Genomic DNA, 19,203 nt, shown 5'->3' on the forward strand with positions numbered 1-19,203 from the left:
AGATCACGGGGCTAACTTTCCTAGTAAATGTTATCACTGAACATTTGTTCGTATTAACTATTAATCCGCAGTTTTCACAGAATCTCCCACGTCGTCGGCATAAGTTAAAACGGTTGCGTGCGGGATAGCTTCTGGCAATTTGTTCATTAAAATCACAAACAATCATGGTGCTAAGTGGCTACTTTGTGGTACTCCTGATTGCACGGTAAACGGACCGGATTTGTTGCAACGGAGTTTTACAAATTGGGTACGCCAGATCCAGTACGAATCTCCAGAATGATTTTGGGTTAGTCTTTTCAAGCGAGTTTGTATAACCGCGATATAAACTTGATACGCTTCTCTGTGAACCACTTTAAACACTCTTAGGATTTGTTTGTAGTTTGTCACGTTTTCTCATCCGTTTCAAAGCTGATCTCTTTTCTTTTATTAGATTGACAAGCGCTAGTGTAAACCATTCATTCGGGGTAGCGATTTGTAGAACTTCGCCGTTGCGTTATCATTGGAGAATGTCGAGGAAATATTCCAAAAATTATATAATAAAATAGCAGTGAATTAAAATTCACTGAGTTTTCAACAACTACATCGATTTCGCATTCGACAGGTCCTAAATGATAGCCTTGAGGGACACCGAAAGTGACTTTGTGGACTCGTGTTTTTTCTGTTAAATGTTGCATATAAATGTCTTCTATTATCCATTGAACTTGAAAACCAGTCTAGTAAAAAGGTATAGGGACATTAGACATAATGGACGATAGGTATAATGGACGTTAGGCACAATTTATACTATTTCGCTTTCCTATGAATGTGCCCATGAGCCAATCATCGCTGGGTCACAATACAACAAGAACGAGGGTTGTAAATTTAACGTAATACTATTTGGCATAATGCCATTTGGTATAAAAACATTGGCATAATCATAAGAGACCATTTGGCATAACGACCATTTTACATAAATCCTTAAAAATCATTTTATGACTAAGGGCGAGACGCAGGCGGCCGATGCGAAGCCGCTTTCTGCTTTTTTAAACTGAGTCGATTATGCCTCTTGCTTGGTCACTCCTCCCAACCCGATTAAATTGATTATTTACAAAAATTTCACTGATTCTGGTCAATCACTGAGCAGCAACCATTGGCATTTACAATCAATCTAAGCTAAATCACGGTACTGCCTAAGCGGATATATCGCCCAGTTAGCTCCGGGGTACGGTACTGGCCCAACAAGCCAGTCGTCGTATGCACTATGGGCCAGAAATTAAAATATCGGGACAAAAATATTTGCGGTTAAACGGCATTTCTCAGCTCTATGTAGCCTTCGGCAACTTTTTGAATAAAAAAATGATGCATCTTTTGAGGGGCTCGTCCAATATTTAGGTATTACTTTAACAACAATTTAAGTAATAACTTTTTGAGTAATTTTTTTTTCACCTTTTTGGTTTCAAAATATTAAAAATAAACCAATTTCAAGTATTTTTTCTGAAGATATGAAACTTCTACCTTTTACCCATTTTCAGCAATAGACCTTTGTTTATAAAAGACCCCTTAAATCACATTTCTTCTTGTAACATGTTTATTTCAACAGACAGCTCATTGTGATGTTCTAAAACCGTCTGATGAAAAATGTGTATTTTTTCAAGGGTGGTGTCTTCGGAGAAGTAAAATAATAAAATATAGCGCATCTTCCTGCACTATTAGGGTGACCATGAATTCACCTATTAGGGTGATACAAACTTTTGTTTTCTTAAATAATTTAAAAAAAAGTATTTTTCTTCAAAAGTTGCAGAACATACTAAAATAAGCAACTTTGCTGAATAAAGTAACTATCTATCTCTTACCGGTTGCGAAATATGATGTTTTAAAAAAGAGCACTCAAAAATCAATTACACTCAATAACTTTGCACACGATAATTTTATTGCTTTTGAATGTTCTACAAAGTTATTCAGTATGTTGAAATACATATTTTCTGTGAAGACTATTTGACGCTAGAACGCATATTTATTAAGTTATAAAATGTACGAAAAAAAATCCGCGCTATTCCCAGGTATTCCCAGCCATGGTATTCCCGGGTATTCTCTGAAATACACATTTGGGCTGATAGCTTTAATAATTCCCTACAAATTGGTATGCAAACTAATTGCAGATACTTGCAGATGGCTAAGATATTCGGAATTTTCATCAGACGAGTTTTAACCTAAAATCAGTTATATCTTCTTAATTAATGCAGAAAAAGCAAAACAGTCTTCAGCAAAAGTATTTCTCTTTTATGTCCAAAATATTTTCTAGAACATCACATTGAGCTGTCTGTTGAAATAAACAAGTTACAAGAACAAATGTGATTTGAGGGGTCGTTTATAAACAAAGATCTATTGCAGAAAATGGGTCAAAGGTAGAAGTTTCATATCTTCAGAAAAAATACTTGAAATTGTTTTATATTTAATATTTTGAAATCAAAAAGGTGAAAAAAAGTTTACTCAAAAAGTAATTACTTAAATTGTTGTTTAAGTAACGCTTCAATATTGGACGACCCCTTCAAAAGATGCATCAATTTTTTATTCAAAAAGTTGCCGAAGACCACATTGAGCTGAGTCATGCCGTTTAACCGCAAATATTTTTATCCCGAAATTTTAATTTCTGGCCTATAGTGGTATGTTTGAATCTCGACTGGGCAGTGCCGCCACAGAGTTGATAGGATCTTTGCCTAGCCCCGTAATTTTCCTGTACTCTAATAACCGGCTACGAAGTCCGTCGATAAAGAAGGGTCAAGTCCTGAAGGACGTTTATACCCATGGCTTTGCTTTTTTACCTAAGTGGAAGACATACGTGCACTAGCCGTATTTGAACGAACGGTATTACGGACTATTTTTCGAGGAGTACAAACGGATAGCGGTGACTGGCGTAGGCGTATGAACCACGAGCTGCAGGCACTACTTGAAGAAATTTCTATCATACACCTGGCGAAAGTTGGAACATTACGGTGAGCCGGTCACGTCGCAAGGATGCCGGACGACTGTGCACTAAAATCCGTTCCCTTCAAGAACCCACCGGCACCAGGAATAGAGGGGCCCAACGTGCTAGATGGCTCGACCAGGTTGAAGTTGACTTGCGTGTGTCGAGACGCGCGACGAATTGGCGACGAGTAGCCCAGAACCAAGTACAGTAGAGAAAGTCTTGATACAGCAAGCGTCACCCCGGCTCTCGGGGTTCGATGTCTCACCCGCTATTCTGACACTTGATTTTGAACCACCAAGGGTAGCACGCATCAGTTTTGTTAGAAAACCACGTTCAAGCGTAATCTGCCACAGCTTATTTCACGCCTAACTGAATCGTACGCCGCCTTGAAGTCTGTAAACAAATGATGGGTCTGCAACTTGAATTCTCGAAATTGATCGAAGATTTGTCGCGCGGTGAACATTTGGTCCGTCGTAGAACGCACATTTTTCAATCACTGTATTGTGAAGATTACCGAAAAGTTTCCAACTCAAATATACCCATGCATTTTCTTCGTGATCACTCTGCTTCACAGGCAGGGACGACGGTTAAATCGGATTGCTGTTATTTCGATTACTTTTCTTTTCGAGCACTTTGCTTTTAGAAATTCTTCTCGTCCCAACAGGTTTAAGATTCTGTATGACGATTACACCTAAACCTAGATTAAACCTGTTGTAATATGATTCTATATGTATGAGCACGTTCGTCATTTCATGAAAGAATAATGAGAAAAGAATGTATTGTATTGTGGCAAGGTGTTGTGGTCTTAATTTTGTCAAATTGCTTTCAAATGCTGTTCGCAACAGCGAAAATACGCTAAAACCCGCCAATCGAATGAAACACATGCTTTCGAAGATTCAAGAAGCATCTCCAAGCTGCCTGCATCTGCTAGCAATGTACATCGAACATTCTAGGCACTTCTTTCCTATGCCAGCAATGTATTTCGTCGAACCTTCCCGAAGTTGCCCGAGATGACCAGACTGTCGCGCCGTGTAGTATAAATACGGGCGTTTAACAGAATGCAAGTAATATAAGTATTTCAACCGTCTTAGAGACAACATCGATTTAACCACCGTGATAGTAACAACAAGTGATAAGAACTAAGTGAAAGTGCCACATTGTGCAAAAGTATAGTTAAATAAAAGTAGTGTTAAGTAAAAGTGATCTTTTCCCGACATCCGAAAGAATTCCAGTTTGGCGTCGTCCCCAGTCGGTAAACCGTTCCGGCTAGAATTCAGTGTTTTGCGTGACCCTTCCACCCTCTCCGGCGTCGCCTCTGGACTCTACCCTTCGCAGTGGTGTGACACAAATCCATCCAGCTGTTGTTACCGTGACTATTGTTCCAACGGCGGTAAGAAGGCACCGCTCACCCACCCGCCTTCGCATGTTGGCATTGGTGCCAACAAATGCACATTTTCGCCGAGCAACTATGATGCTTTCGCGTGGTTTAGTTTAAATAACTTTATGCGTGAAGGCTCAAAATGGCGCGATTTAAATTAATAAATTCCACCCACAGAGGAAGAAGAAAAAGTAGTTGAAAATTTGAGTTTTTAGACTCGAGAATAAGCCATGCAGGAAGACGATGTTAGGATGCGCGTGCGCGAGTGTGTGAGTAGCAGAATACGCCTGCGTGTGCGGCGTAAGCGCTGAATCACAGAACAGAAGTGGAAAAGTGGAGAAGTGGAAGTAGAAATCCAAACACGTACATGCTACTTTCTACAGATGCTAGCGAACCTGGCGGTAGCGAGTCACTTTTTTCCACGAAAACACGAACGCATATGAATGGACACGAAAGCATGTAAATGCTGTTATGCGATTGGCAGCGAGCGTTCTGCTTATATTGCTGTTATTCGCTTCTATGCGAAAACCTTCCCAAAGAAAAATAAAAACAAAAGACTCTGTTACTCTGTAAATGAAATAAATAAATAAATAAATACTCTTTCGCGTGTGAGTAGACACGGTTGACTTCTCGCTGTCGGTTGAGGGGTCCAAATCGGAAAAAGTCCAAGTGCGAAAAAGTACGTGCGTGCGCGTTGCAGATGAACAATCAACATTTTAAATGACATCGTGACGATATAGTGAATTACTTATATATACATAGGGAAAAGACTTATATTGTGAATGGCCAAATCTTTATTGTAAAATACTACTAAGCTGTAAGCAGAGAGTTTGAAAGCCGTAAATACCCAGTGATTGATATCTTTTCTGCACTGTTGAACGGCAGAAGAAGAAGTTAGTTCGTTTATGTGCCCTAAATACTCTCAACTATCTTGTAGGTTATTAAATCACAACAATTATTAAGGTACACTTACATATTACGTGTTGAATGTTGACTATGCAAAGCGCTAGAAGCTACGGAGATCCATTTTAAGACTAGTCACTGAAAATGCGTGCCGACTGGCGCTGGAAACGTATCTGTCCCATTTTACTAAACACTAAAATAAGAAAATTTCACTTAAAGTTGCATCCCCTTGCTGGCTGAAATCCGTCCTGCTGTTCTGAGGCATAATTTTGACGCATCCAGTTTCGCACGAATCCGCTTAACTAGTTTCGTCGGAAACGAAAGATTATTTGGTTTGACTGAATCGTACGCCGCCTTAAAGTCCACAAACAAAAGATGAGTCTGCAAGTTATACTCCCGAAACTTGTCTAGTATCTTTAACAGGGTAACGTCTGACCTGTTGTGGAGCAACTCTTACGAAAATCAACCTGATACTCGCAGACGAATGGGAATACAACTTGCCCGCGCTTCATATTTTCGTAGATTTCAAGACAGCATACGATCCAGTTTAACGCGAACAACTAACTATGGCTTGGCAGATAAAGCACGTGTAAGGTTTTCCCTACAAACTGACGCGGCTGATCAAAGCTACGTACCCTGGAGCGAGTGATGTGCTACGTGCGCGTTTCGGGGGCACTCTCGAGTTCTTTCGAATCGCGCAGAGGGTTATACAATATCGCTATATTGAAGGTGTGATCCAGCGAGAGGAACGATTTTTAGGCAAAGTAGTCAACTTATACCCTTCGCAGACGACCTCGTCATTATTACTAGAAACCTTGAGACGGTGGAAGATATCTCCGTCAGACTAAAAACCGAGGCCGGGAGGATTGGGATACAAATCAATGCGTCGGAAACCAAAAATGTGGTAGGAAGAGGCTCCGAAGAAAGCAACGTTTGCTTCCCACGGACAGTGACTACTGATGGTGAGGAACTGGAAGTGGTTGATGAGTTCATATATTTAAGATCTCTGGTAACCGCCGACAATAATACGAGTAAGGAGATCCAACGACGCATTCAAGCTGGAAATCGAGCCTACTTTTTCCTCCTCAAGACGCTTCGATCAATGATCTAACAGAGCTGACGATGTACAAAACGCTAATCAGACCGGTAGTCCTCTACGGACTTGAGCCAATAACTTTGGTTACGGGAGACTTACGTGCACTCGCCGTATTTGAACAAAAAGTATTGCGAACTACTTTTGGCGGAGTACAAACGGAAAGCGGAGACTGGCGTAGGCGTATGAATCACTAGCTACAGGCACTACTTGGAGAGTTTCCCATCGTACACCTGGCGAAAGTTGGGAGACTACGGTGGGCCGGCCACGTCGCAAGGATGCCGGACAACTGTGCAAAGAAATCCGTTTTCTTCAAATACGCTCAACGAATTGGCGACGAGTAGCCCAGTACCTAGTGGTCCTAAATTACTGCCCTGTGGAACACCGGTCCGGTTACAGAAAATAAACGATTCGGTTGGACTTAGCTTCACTTATCATCAGATACAAGTAAGTGAGCTCCACGTTTTGAAGTCCTTCTATGGTGATCTAGCTCAGTTAGTCGAAGCCGTATCGTATGGCAATAATTACAATGATTCTTTTAGTGATAATGCTTGAATAATTTATCTCCACTATTTCCAATTTATTTAAAACGGAAACACTCTAATCATTTTCCATCATGCCTTTCTCACCGCAGGAAGGTTATAATTTCACTAGAATAAGGCTAACATGAAAACATAAAAAACTCAATCGACCAGTTGACCCATTTCCAAAGAACTGAGCCAATATCTGTGTTCGCCATTCCACACAAACATACATATACGTACGTACAGCTTGTTTATTTTGGGCGGAAACGCCAAAAAGGAAAACAATAAATATTTAATGAATACTTTAACGACTCTACAGTTCGAGATGACTCGAACAGGAAGATTGACCGGGAAGTATGGGAGAAATTGACTTCTACAGAACAGGTAAAAAATGACTGGACGATATCATTTATCAAGCTTAATACAACTAAACTATTATAATACAAAAATATAGGGACACCTAACAGAACGTTCAGGGTTTTCTAAAATAATTTCCTAGATTAACAATTCTGAAGCCAAACATTTCCTTTCCAAGTGAGGATTGTCCGACAAGGATTAGCAAAGTGCTTCCAATGAATTTCCAAAAGTAAACTTCCTCCCAACGGTAAATTATACGACTGCAGTCGTGCCCCCGCAGGACACTTTGCTGACCCGGGAAATGCTGTACGATTCGATGTAAAGTTCCGGGGCAGGCAACCGGCCCTCTATTGCTTTTTACGTTAGTTAGTATAGTACTTTGTTATATTAAACAACCTATCTAAACAGCTAGCTTGATGCTGCCACGCCACGATCCGGAAAACCCAAAAACGGACCGACCGGTTGTGATGGAAACGTCCGTGCGTCGTCGTCGTATTTCCGGCAGCAGGAACGAATATGAAAGGAAAAACCTTCAGCACATATACCGACGATGACGACGACGAGGACGAATTCAGCCCATGATGCGATGCTGGAAATTTCCCAGCACGGCACAGCATTGGGCGCGTAGTAGTCGAGAGCGAGCCGTTCGTTGCCATAGAATCGAGCGAGCTCGGTTGGGTGGGTAACCGGTGCCAGGCTACTTTTTCATGGCTCCGCAGAATCCAGGGAAACCGAAAAGCAAAAAGTGAAGCTGATCCACCAGCCTGACATGCTGCCAGTTCCGGAGAGAAAGAGAGCCAGCAGCCAGTGTGAAGCTCTGTCGAGTGAAAATCATTGAGTTACTGAATGGGATGGTTTCCTGGAAACCGGATTCTGGCAGCCTTCTGTAGAAGTGGAGCTGGCAAGAGCCAACAGCTGCTGGCCTGGTGCTGGTGTGTGCGGTGGAACCGTGCACGAACCGAACGAGACCATATCCAGAAGAGAGTGGCATTGACGAGCAAGCCAGCGTTCGAAATACACAGAAATTTTCGCACCGCCACCCGGAGAGTAAACGTGGTGGGCGGTGGCGGTGGGTGGCAGTGGTGGTGGTGGTGGGATTAATTTGGCATGCCAGCCAGCGTCGAGCGCCGGGATCCACTCGAGCTGCCGACAGCAGGCCGACCGGGTGACATAGCAACAGGCTGTTGTTCCGAAGCTTATGTACGGTGTTGTGGAACTGAAGTCGAACTGTTGCTTGCTTGCTTTCGGTTTGCTTTCAGAGGCATGATGATGGGACTCTGGGTCGGATGAAAATACGAAACCACCCCAAGGCCCCGGAGGCAGTCGAACAAATTTTGAAATAGCAACTAGGTTGCTGTAGTTCTCAGTTTCAGATGGTGTACTCCTTTTTTTACGGAATATTGCACGGTGCGCAATTTATTCGCACGAAGTGGTGGTGGGTTGATGAATGGAACGGCATTAATGTTTATTTAAATTCACCTGAAAGAAAAAATCAATAGCCTAGCAACCGTGCTTGAGTTGCTTTTGAATTGCAATTCCTGCGAAACTTGTATTTTAATATGGACCAATAGTGAAAACGTTTGGAGAAATGTTTCAAGCGTAAATATTTTTACTATTGACATTAGAGAAAATAGTTGGGGAAGTCAAGGCACGAATATGAAATAATATGACATTCACTTGTTGACTGTCAAACTGTGATAGTGCCTCAGGGAAGCTCTTTCGGTCCATTGTTATTCGTAATACTCATTAGAGAAGTCCTTCAATTCCATCTGCTGTACTTAAACAGCAGTTTCCAATTCATGACAACATAATTTGGTTGCTTTAATTAAGAAACACGCACTTTAATCTGTGCCTAATTTGCAAGAATTCCATAAAGTTTGAGTCAGATGAGTCATGAGTGGAAAAAACCACCAAACTGTTGGACGTTTTAGTCCACAATGTTTTCTTTTCATGTTTGCCGTTTTCAAGTTTCAACCACATGCTCAAAATGGGCTTAATCCTTTTTGTTATATAACGTAAACTATAATGCCTCAAATAAACGTCCGAACTGTCTAGACTCAACCATATTTCAAAGATGACAGACTAACGATTACTAATAACGGTAAACTATATCGAAATCCCACAAACAGCCGAAAAAAAGGATCTAAATTTGGAACTAAATGTTTTAGTTTTTTTTTGCCGAGCGCCTCGAATGTGGCGCAGCGGCACTCTGGGCTAATTTCTAACTGCTGCTGTTGCTGCTGCTACACAACAGAGCACAGCACAGCGCAGCGAGGAGGACGAAAAACGATAAATATTTAATGACTACTTCTATACGCGCGCGAGATCCACAGCCATCCTCTTTTGCCGAGGAGCAGCCCGAGAAAAAGGTAGAATTGACCAGCATTTATTTGCTTGCTCACTGAAATGAATACCCGCGCCGCCGCCTCGTGAATTATTGCACGCGTTCGTATGAATGTTGAACGACGATATAATTCCGTTCCGTTCCGACTGTCGGTCGGGCACGGCCGGCAGTGGCGCAAAAAAGTTGCAAATACAACAACGGCAAAAAAAACATTGGGATTTTTTTGTTCGTAATTTTTTTTTTTTTTTGGCTTTCGGTGGGTTCAACAAGATGACGTTTAGGTTAGTTGTGTTAGCTGAAAATTTATTGCATGAGACTGCTTTGAAACGGGTTCGGAGTTTTGGGTAGATATAGGATGATAAGCACACCATCCAAATGAAGACAAAATGTATCTCACATGATTGTTGCTTCTACAAATCGGGGAACTTTTGAGAAAATAAATCCTTCTTACGCCAAATGAATAGAGTATTCTCATATAAGTGACTGCTTTTTTTAATGACAATTTTCATAAAATACTTTAATACAACACTCCATACAGAGAATTTGGCTTATCACCTAGTACGAAGGCCTTCAATCGTCCTCCATACTTTTGCTTGACATTACGATTATTTTGAAGTAAACATTATTCAATTACGTCAACTGCCAGGCCTTGCAATACATGGACTCCAGGACAAAAAACACATCATTGCTCCCTATGTAACGCAACCGACATTATTGTGGTTTAAAACATGATCAAAACTTACCTCGGAAGATTTTTCCCAAATGAGTTTGGTTTTAAATCTGAAAAAAAGCAAACAAAAATTTATTTTTAGTAACACTTTGTAATTCGTCAGACAGACATGAACAAGGATTAATCAGCATATTACTAAAAAATATTCGGTATCAAAGAATTAACTGGTCCATGCGTTTTTGAACAAACACAGAAAAATAACAAAACAAAGAACAACATAGAAAATATTTTTTTTCCTTAAATATGTCCATTTTGCAATGTATGGAAGAATTGTAGGCCATATACCGTGACCGCTCCTAATTCTGCGCATTTTTCTTTATATATGTATTTTTCAACTTTGTGCATAACTATGACTATTGTGTTATTTTTTTATAAATCTCTGTTGAACATTATTACGCCATTATTCACAAAAGGGCCATAATATTTGACAGCGAAATAAACTAAAGGTAAACTGCAAGTATGTTATATGTCAGAAAACAACGTCGTTAGCGCCAACGCTAAGACTGTCATACTAGAAAATTAACAAATTTATGATCGAAATTCTTTGCAATGATCAAATTACCCAGCATAATTAGAAAGAATAATTAGTTTTAGTCATGTTTTAGAAAAAAAGAGTAATTGCATGCGTTGCTTTCGTTGGAAAAATGCGATGCAGTAGTGCGCAGATTTAGGCACAGATTTTTTATTCATGTTCCAAATTGTGCGCAGTAATGTATCCTATGAAGAAATCGCGAAAGAATACGCAACCTCAACCAAATGACTGAGGTATAGAGGCATGAAAATTGCCCTTCACGTCTCGAGAATAAAATATTTAAAATAAGCCAATCAAAATGATAACAATATTCCTGTGCCACCTGGACAGCACGAGAAGGCCAGATCATGGATTTAATTATGATAATGGCTAATGTCGGATTTTTGATGTGCTTTCAGCGTATAAAAACATAAACAATATGGTATGAGTGTTTATTGTTACTTTTTAGGTGCGCAAAATTAGGAACAAACATGCGCAGAATTAGGAACACGGGCAAGAAAGTGCGCAGAATTAGGCACCGGAGATAAGTTTACAAAACGAAAAATTTACCGCCATCCGGGGTGAGATTGTGCCAAAAACCAAAAATGTTTATTTCTGAAAATTTATTATATCTATAGAAACTGGTGACCTAAATTCAAAATGATGATGAACATAACATATTTATTCATAACTTAGAATGGAACACAGATAATATCAGCAAACTATTTATTCAAAAATACGCGGAAATAACGCTTGTAAAAAATGTCCCGCATAAACTAACCCAAACAAGAAATCGCATCAACTCCAGTAAAATTAGGTTTCATTGTAACTAAACCATCTCTACGGTAGTTGTTAATTGAACAATTTAGTATATATTGACAGGTTTGAAATCAACTTAGTTCCTAAATTGTATGTATACTGAGCTAAAGAACAAAAATATATGCTTTTTTGGCACAATCTCGCCCCGGATGACGGTACTCAATTGTTGGTCGACTTTTAATTCCCATGTTTTTTACCAGTTTTACTAGACCGTAGCACTACATGTTGCTGCTATCAATGTTATTAATTTAAATCTAGAATACTTATAGTGTGAGAATCATAAAAATGTCTTAACTGCGCAGAATATGTCGCGTTCACGGTAATTATCCATCTTCAAAAAAATTCCATCAATTTCTGAGACGGACTTTTTTGGAAAATCGAATTTTAGTTTTGAAAATGATTTTTTTTTTCACTGTAGAACTGATTTTTATTTTTTCAGCATTTTTGAATGAAAGTTCAGATTTTGTAAAAGTCACTCAAAGATCATTTTTTGCAGGTGCTATAATTTTCGAAAATACTTAAATAACTTTTTCCTGGTAAGGACTTAAAAAAGTTTTTGTTAGAAAATATGTCCATTTTGCGATGTATGAAAGAATTTTAGGCCATATAAAATTATCTATCTTCAAAAAAAATTTCAACATATTCTGAGATGGCCTTTTTTGGAAAAACGAATTAGTTTTTAAAATGCTTTTTTTTCCAGTGTAAAAAATAATTTTTTTCAGTATTTTTTTAATAAAACTCTGAATATTTTCTAAGTCACCCATAGAGCATTTTTTTCTAGGTCCTATAATTTTCGAGTTAAATTTTTTATAATAAAGAGAAAAAAAATTAGGCCCTTTAAAAAAGTAAGTCTAGACCAATTTTCGAAAAACTAAGTATGCAAAGTTGTTTATTTACATGAACTTTTTACACACACAAAGTTTCATGAAATTCTGAGAGGGTCTTGCCGACCTCTGGTCGAGATCTTACTATCCGGAAAATATAAATGTCTGTTTAGAATTCAGCAAACTGCAGATACATTTCATTGGCCAGTGCTTGCGAAGATGTTTAATCTTTGTAGTAGTTCTTTGAGCTCTTATATTGCATAATATAGCTCTAAGATGTTGTAAATGTAGAGTATTGTCGTTATCGTCGGGCCACTGTTCTGGTAGGGCCATCACGATTTTACAGTTTTAGTAAGTCATGATATCTATGATACAACCATTGTAAAACTTCTTACTATGATAGCTAACTTTTCACAATGTTATGAGTTTCAATGGTGTATTCAAAACACCCGTACTGAATTCAGTGACTAAATCTTATAAAAAAAGTTTTCCAGGCGCAATGAACTTTGCTTCAAGAAATGATTCATGAAATGCTATTATCGAGATAAATTTTGAAAATGTATGAAGTGTGTTGTGCTGCACACGAAGATTATAGAAAAATCCACTCCAGTAAGGTGTTTGAGAAGACTAAGGTGAAATACTAGAAAAGCGCTATTTGTAAAGGTCGGGCCACTTGAGTAGTCATGGTTGGGCCACCACAATTTTAAGCGCAGAAGCGCAATAATCGCTAGGGAATGTTAGTCACGTCAAATGTGACGAAATAAAGCAAAATTGATGCGATAAAAACCTAGATTTTAGTTGTTTTTTCATTATAGTTGTACACTTCGGAAAAGGTGATTGTTGAAATATTGATTTTACAAGATCGCCAAAATTTCGCAAAAATGCAATTAAAAATAGGGTATTTGTACCTATATGAGCCATTGTTCACGGGATTCATTCTTTTCAGGTCTCTATATAGAATTTCATTACGTATTTCTTAGACTTTCTGCAGTGGTCTAACCTGTACAACATGGCCCGACCATGACAACATTTTTTGTCTTCACGTAAATGCCTGTAACTTTTTCATTTTTTAAGCAATCAGTTCAAAACTTTCTGGAAATATACCTTATTCTTAGACCATTGCAACGATGTATTTCGATTTCCAAAATTCCTTTTGCAACGAAAGTTATGAGCGAATTCCAAAACGTGGCCCAACCACGACGACACTCCCCTACATAAAAGAGTCATAGTCGGAAACTGAAACAAATAGTTTTTACGGTCGTATCGGATTTTATTTAACTGAATAAAAACTTCTAGCTTAATCTGATTAAAGTTAAATGTTACTTCGAAAATTCTTGCTGTTCAGTCAAGCAGTCCCCGCAAGCAGGTGAATAGAGTGGTCGAGTCGAGCAGTCGCGTCGTGCAGTTAAATCGAGTAGTCCAGTCGAGCAGTTTAATCGAACAATTAAGTCGAATAGTCCAGTCGAGCAGTTGAATCGAGTAGTCCAGTCGAGCACTTGAGTCGGGCAGTCGAATCGAATGGTTTAGTCAAGCGGTTAAGTCGAACAGTTGAATCGAGCAGTTCATTCGAGCAGTCCAGTCGAGCAGTGGAATCAAGCAGTTGAATCGATCAGTTGAGTCGAGCGTCGAATCGAACAGTTGAGTCTAGCAGATGAATCATGCTGTCCAGTCAAGCAGTCCAGTCGAGCAGTCGAACCGAACAGTCGAGTCGAACAGTCGAGCAGTTGAGTAGAGTAGTCCAGTCAAGCAGTTAAGTCGAGCTGTCGAATCAAACAGAAGTCAAACAGTTGAGTCGAGCAGTCAAAAAGATCAGTCTAGTCGAGCAGTTAAATCAAGCTGCTCAGTCAAGCAGTCCAGCCGAGTAGTGGAGTCGAGTTGGGCAGTTGAAACGAGCAGTCGAGTCGAGCAGTTGAATCGAGTAGTCTAGTTGAGCAGTCAGGTCAAGCGGTTCAGTCGAGCAGTTAAGTCGAGCTGTCGAATCAAACAGTTAACGGGAGACTAGCAGTCATAAACTTTTGGTCGGAAATCCCAATTTCGGAAGCAGTTTTTGGGCCCAAAAGCGGGATTATGTTCATAAAAATGTAAATACTGCATTCTCCTTGCTAATCTGAACATAGCGAATTTATTTTCATGAACAGAATTTTTGTTCCAAAGAAACGACTGAAGAAATGACGACTAATTTCACCTTAAGTCAAGCAGTCGGATTGAGTGGCTAAGTTGAGCAGTCTAGTCGAACTGTTGAATCAAGCTGTCAGTTGTCGAGCAATCAAATCGAACAGTCTAGTCAAGCAGTTGAATCGAGCAATCGGGTTGAGCAGTTGAGTCGAGTAGCCGATTCGAATAGTCCAATCGAGTAGTTGAGTCAAGCAGTTCATTCGAGCAGTTGAGTGGAGTAGTCCAGTCGCGCAGTGGAATCAAGCAGTTGAATCGAGCAGTTGAGGCGAGCGTCGAATCGAACAGTTGAGTCGAGCGTCGAATCGAACAGTTGAGTCGAGCAATCTAGTCGAGCAGAAGAATCATGCATTCCAGTCGAGCAGTCGAATCGAACAGTCCAGTCGAGCAGTTCAGTCGTGCAGTTAAGCCGAGCAGTCGGATCGAGTAGTAAGTCAAGCATTCGAATCGAGTAGGTAAGTCGAGTAGTCCACTCGAGCAGTTAAATCGAGCAGCTCAGTCAAGCAGTCAAGTCGATCTGTCCAATCAAGCAGTTGAGTCGCACAGTCGAAGCGAACAGTTCAGTCGAGCAATTCAGTTAAGCAGTCCAGTCGAGCAATCAAATCGAGCATTCTAATCGACCAGTCCAGTCGTGCAGTCGAGTCAACCAGTTGAGCAATCGAGCAGTCCACCATTCGACCAGTGAGGTGACTGAGCAAACAACCCATTGCTACGAAAGCATGACGTCCTGTCAGAGACCTGGTTTTCGATACAGACATAAGCCTGTTATATAAATAGATGGAGCTTCAATCTCGAAACTCGCGGGAACTAGCCGCGCCCATTCTTGCGCTCATTACCTTTGCCATTTACCATTTTCAAAGTGAACCGTTTGGGTGGGTAAAATAAAAAAAAGTGAACCTTTCGAATCAAATCCAGGGTCCTGCAATCGGCAATCCACAGGCCCTGAGAGAAAAGCTGGATTCGAATCCGGTTATAATTGATTCCCATCATAGCTAGATTCGATTCGCGAATCCTTCAGTTCAGGACGGGCAAAGAGGAACGTTATACAGACTTAATAAGCGTTGCTTCAATGACCCTCCTTACCTAATTTCCTACTCTTTTCCCTTTACACCCTGTCGCTCTTGAGATGCTATTAACATTTTTGTTTCATTACTTTTGTCTACCGCTATCAGCGTCGATTATAAAAAATTAATTAATACTTGATCTCATTATACAGGTCAAGACGCAACGTTTCTGGCATCATGGAGGCTTCTATTCCCCCTGTCACAGTCGAGTTCTTCTTGCCAGCGTACATCGGTCGTCTCGGCCTTGTTGTACGGAACGAAGCCTCTTAAATGTAAACCCTGGCAAGTATCAGTGTGATTGTTTTCTCACTACCACTGATATTGCCTGGAAGTTAGGATAAAGACAAGTTATCGTAGCTGTTTATCGTCACACTGTGTCGGCAGTGGCAGTGTTTAGTAATGACCAAGGTAACGTTAGTAACTTTTGTACGCCAGACTTTAGGTCAAAACAAGCTAGTCTTTTTCTTAAGGTGTTTGCTGTGCGGTGCGCTTTAGTTCAAGTTGCTGATAAAGTATTGTCTTTAACCAGTCACCAACAACAAGCGCTTGTGAGAGCGAGTGTGTATCAAAATATATTCTCATCGAAAGTTGTCCTTCTTGCTGGTGTGAAGGAACATTCCTTTGTCCTATTATTTTGTTATCGTGATACATTCTGGTTGCTACGTATGTTTTATAGACAGTTATTTCTGCGTATGAACAATGATATTTTGATCCCCTGCTCACACGTCGATCTCTCTATCAATCAATCTATTGACACGCTTAACGTAGTGTACCACTCTAGGCGGCTCGCCGCATCGGTACCGACGTTTCGAGGCTATACCGGGAGGCAAAGATTTCGGTATTATAGTAGCCCCCGACCTCCCCGCCACACTCGAGTCATTACTGCAAGCGACAGTCGTTCCGGTCCTACATGTGGGTGTACGGAACGGTGCTTAAAATAATCGTGAACGCTTTGTTCGCTAGCCGTCAAAAATTACATTTCTTCAAATCAGCATGCATTTTTTCCAAAACTTTCAGTCTCTACGAATCTCGTTGATTTCATCTCTTTCTACCTGCGCAACATGAATGAAGGGGAGCAAGTTGACGCGCAGTGTATACGGATCTCAAAGCAGCGTTTGATCGGGTGGATCACGGTATCCTCCTTGCAAGACTTGAGAAGCCAGGAGTTTCCGTACCGTTCTGTAAGTGGCTGCAATCGGATCTTACACACCGTAGGTTGAGTGTAAAGATCGGGTTCGAGTTTTCCGACTCGTTCTGTAACATACCTGGCGGACCACAGGGGAGCAACCTATGTCAACTGCTCATTTCTCTTTTCATAAATGAGCTAAATCAGCTCGCCTGCCATCTGACTGTAGGTCATTTTATGCCGACGATGCAAAAATCATTAAGGTAATCAAGATGGATTCCGACTGCATGGAACTGCAACACCTAGTGGACAAATTTGAGGATTGTTGCTCGAGAACCATACTTGCTTACCGTTAGCAAATCAAAATGCGTTCCTCAAGGAAGCCATCTTGGATCGTCTTTATTCTCGATCTACCTCGATGACGCCAACTTCAAACTTAGATGCTTAAAACTCTCGTGTGCCGATCACTTCAAACTCTATGCTCTAATCAAAGACCGAATTGATGCTGACTGGCTGGAAGCGGAGTTGAATTTTTTTCACAGATTGGTGCTGTACTAACTACCGCACAGTGGACAGAATCGACCGAAAAACGGATCTTTTTGTTACCGCTGTTTTTAAGAGGTAAAAAGTGACTTTTCTTATAAAAAAAATCACGAGAAATCGATTGGTGTTGGACTCAACGAGCGGAAATAACATTTTCTTACATAATAGTTTAGTGAAAAACTTGATCGTCGTTCGATCTTCTGACTTTTTCAATCTGCACAACATGCATGCCTTCTTGAAAATCTGTGGAAAAGGTATCTAATTGGCGTTAAAAACAATGTTTACCAACTATTTATTGGTTCAGGTGTCAAACGTTATTCTGCGATTAGCGATAAACAAAAAAGAAACTGAGAGGCATGAGAGAGTAATGTTGCTGCGTTTAGTAAATTTATTGTCGCGCAAAATTGAGCTGTTTCCGAAATGTACAATATGCTTTACAAAGTAACGACATCTGTTGTATTCAACAGGGAAACATTGATAGTTTCAAGCATACTCTCACGCATGGCGCATAATTAAATACTAGCGCCAACTTCTGTTATTTACTATCAGAAACTAGAGGCGGTGTCCTATTGATACTCCCAACAAAAACAAAGTTAAAATTACTCAGAGACGGTTGGTACGAGACGTTCCCGTTTCTACCCCCCCCCCTCCCCTGTTGATTTAGAAAGGTATCTATGTATGAATAACTGATTCACACAAGATTCATTTCGTATGATCGCCTTTGCGGCAATACTTCACAGTTGGGTGGAGTCCGTACTAAGTAAACTTCCCGTTAGAATACGTCCCTCCTTCTAAGAGATACCCTTGGTTTTTGAAGTATACGCTACCAATCCAACTGTCTTTGCTTACGTTTCAGTTCGATATAGTGCTTTGCAACCGCCCGGATCGTCTTTCCGACAATGCCCACATCGTCAGCGAAGCTGATAAGTTAACTGAATTCATTGAAGATCGTGTCCTGTATGTAAAGCCCGCACGTTTCATAGCACCTTCCATCGCGATGTTGAACAGGAAGCTGGTGGTACCATCACCTTGTCGAAGTCCCATGCGTGTTTCAAACTGGCTTGACAATGCGCTCTCTATATCCTCAATTCCTCACACAGTAATGTACACCACAGATCGTGACCTGAATCAGGTGACAGCTTCCCGGCAAGCCCGTTTTCGTTCATTATTTTCTTCAAGGTCGATATTATCATATGCTGCCTTAAAATCGATGAAAAGGTCAAAGGAAAAAATCATCTTATTAGCGGCAGTAGATGGCGAAAGATGATGTGAAAAAGCACTTTGCAGATGGCAGCGTTGAGAACTGTTCGGTAGCTCTCACTTTCCAACTTGTCACCCTTCTCGTATATATGGGGCATATTACACCCTCCTTGGACTCCTGCGGTAGCTGTTCTGTTTCTCGAATCTTATCAGCCGACATAATCCAAGTTTTCATTCGTTAGGCCGCTTCCGTTGTCCAGGTCTATGCCGATTGTTTCGCTTTCCCAATTCTAACATGTTCCACACATTTACTCAGTAAGAGTATTGTTTGTTCGACCATTTTTAAGGTCAGGGGGTCTATTTTTAAGGGAGGGTCATTGAAGAAATGCTTAATAAGTTTGTATTAATTTTCCCCTAACCATAGCTGGGGGATCCGCGGATCGACCAAACCTATAACAGGAGCCAATTGTAATAGGATTGGAACCTAATTTTTCCTCCGGGGCAAAAAAAAACACTATTTCCGTCGCATGCGGTAATCTAGTGTGCTATATAGTGTCTAGTAGAAGGATTTTTTCGTCAAATGTGGTCCCCTACCACTCCCTGAACTAAGCTTAGGTAACCCCTAAGCTACCTAACACCCAGTATATTCTTGCGGAATAATATATAAA

At 40.5% G+C, this 19,203-nt stretch overlaps 1 protein-coding gene across 2 annotated transcripts in view; it reads right to left on the minus strand.

Moving 5' to 3' along the window:
* LOC128732709 (signal transducer and transcription activator) overlaps positions 1 to 19,203 on the minus strand; it is a 132,244-nt gene that overhangs the window by 95,062 nt on the left and 17,979 nt on the right. For both annotated transcript variants that reach the window (XM_053826029.1, XM_053826026.1), the window contains exon 2: positions 10,290 to 10,326. The gene's annotated coding sequence lies outside the window, so the exon portion shown is untranslated. The remainder of the gene's footprint in view (positions 1 to 10,289; positions 10,327 to 19,203) is intronic.

The sequence above is a fragment of the Sabethes cyaneus genome, chromosome 1 (genome assembly GCF_943734655.1).
Source record: "Sabethes cyaneus chromosome 1, idSabCyanKW18_F2, whole genome shotgun sequence".
NCBI lineage: Eukaryota > Metazoa > Arthropoda > Insecta > Diptera > Culicidae > Sabethes > Sabethes cyaneus.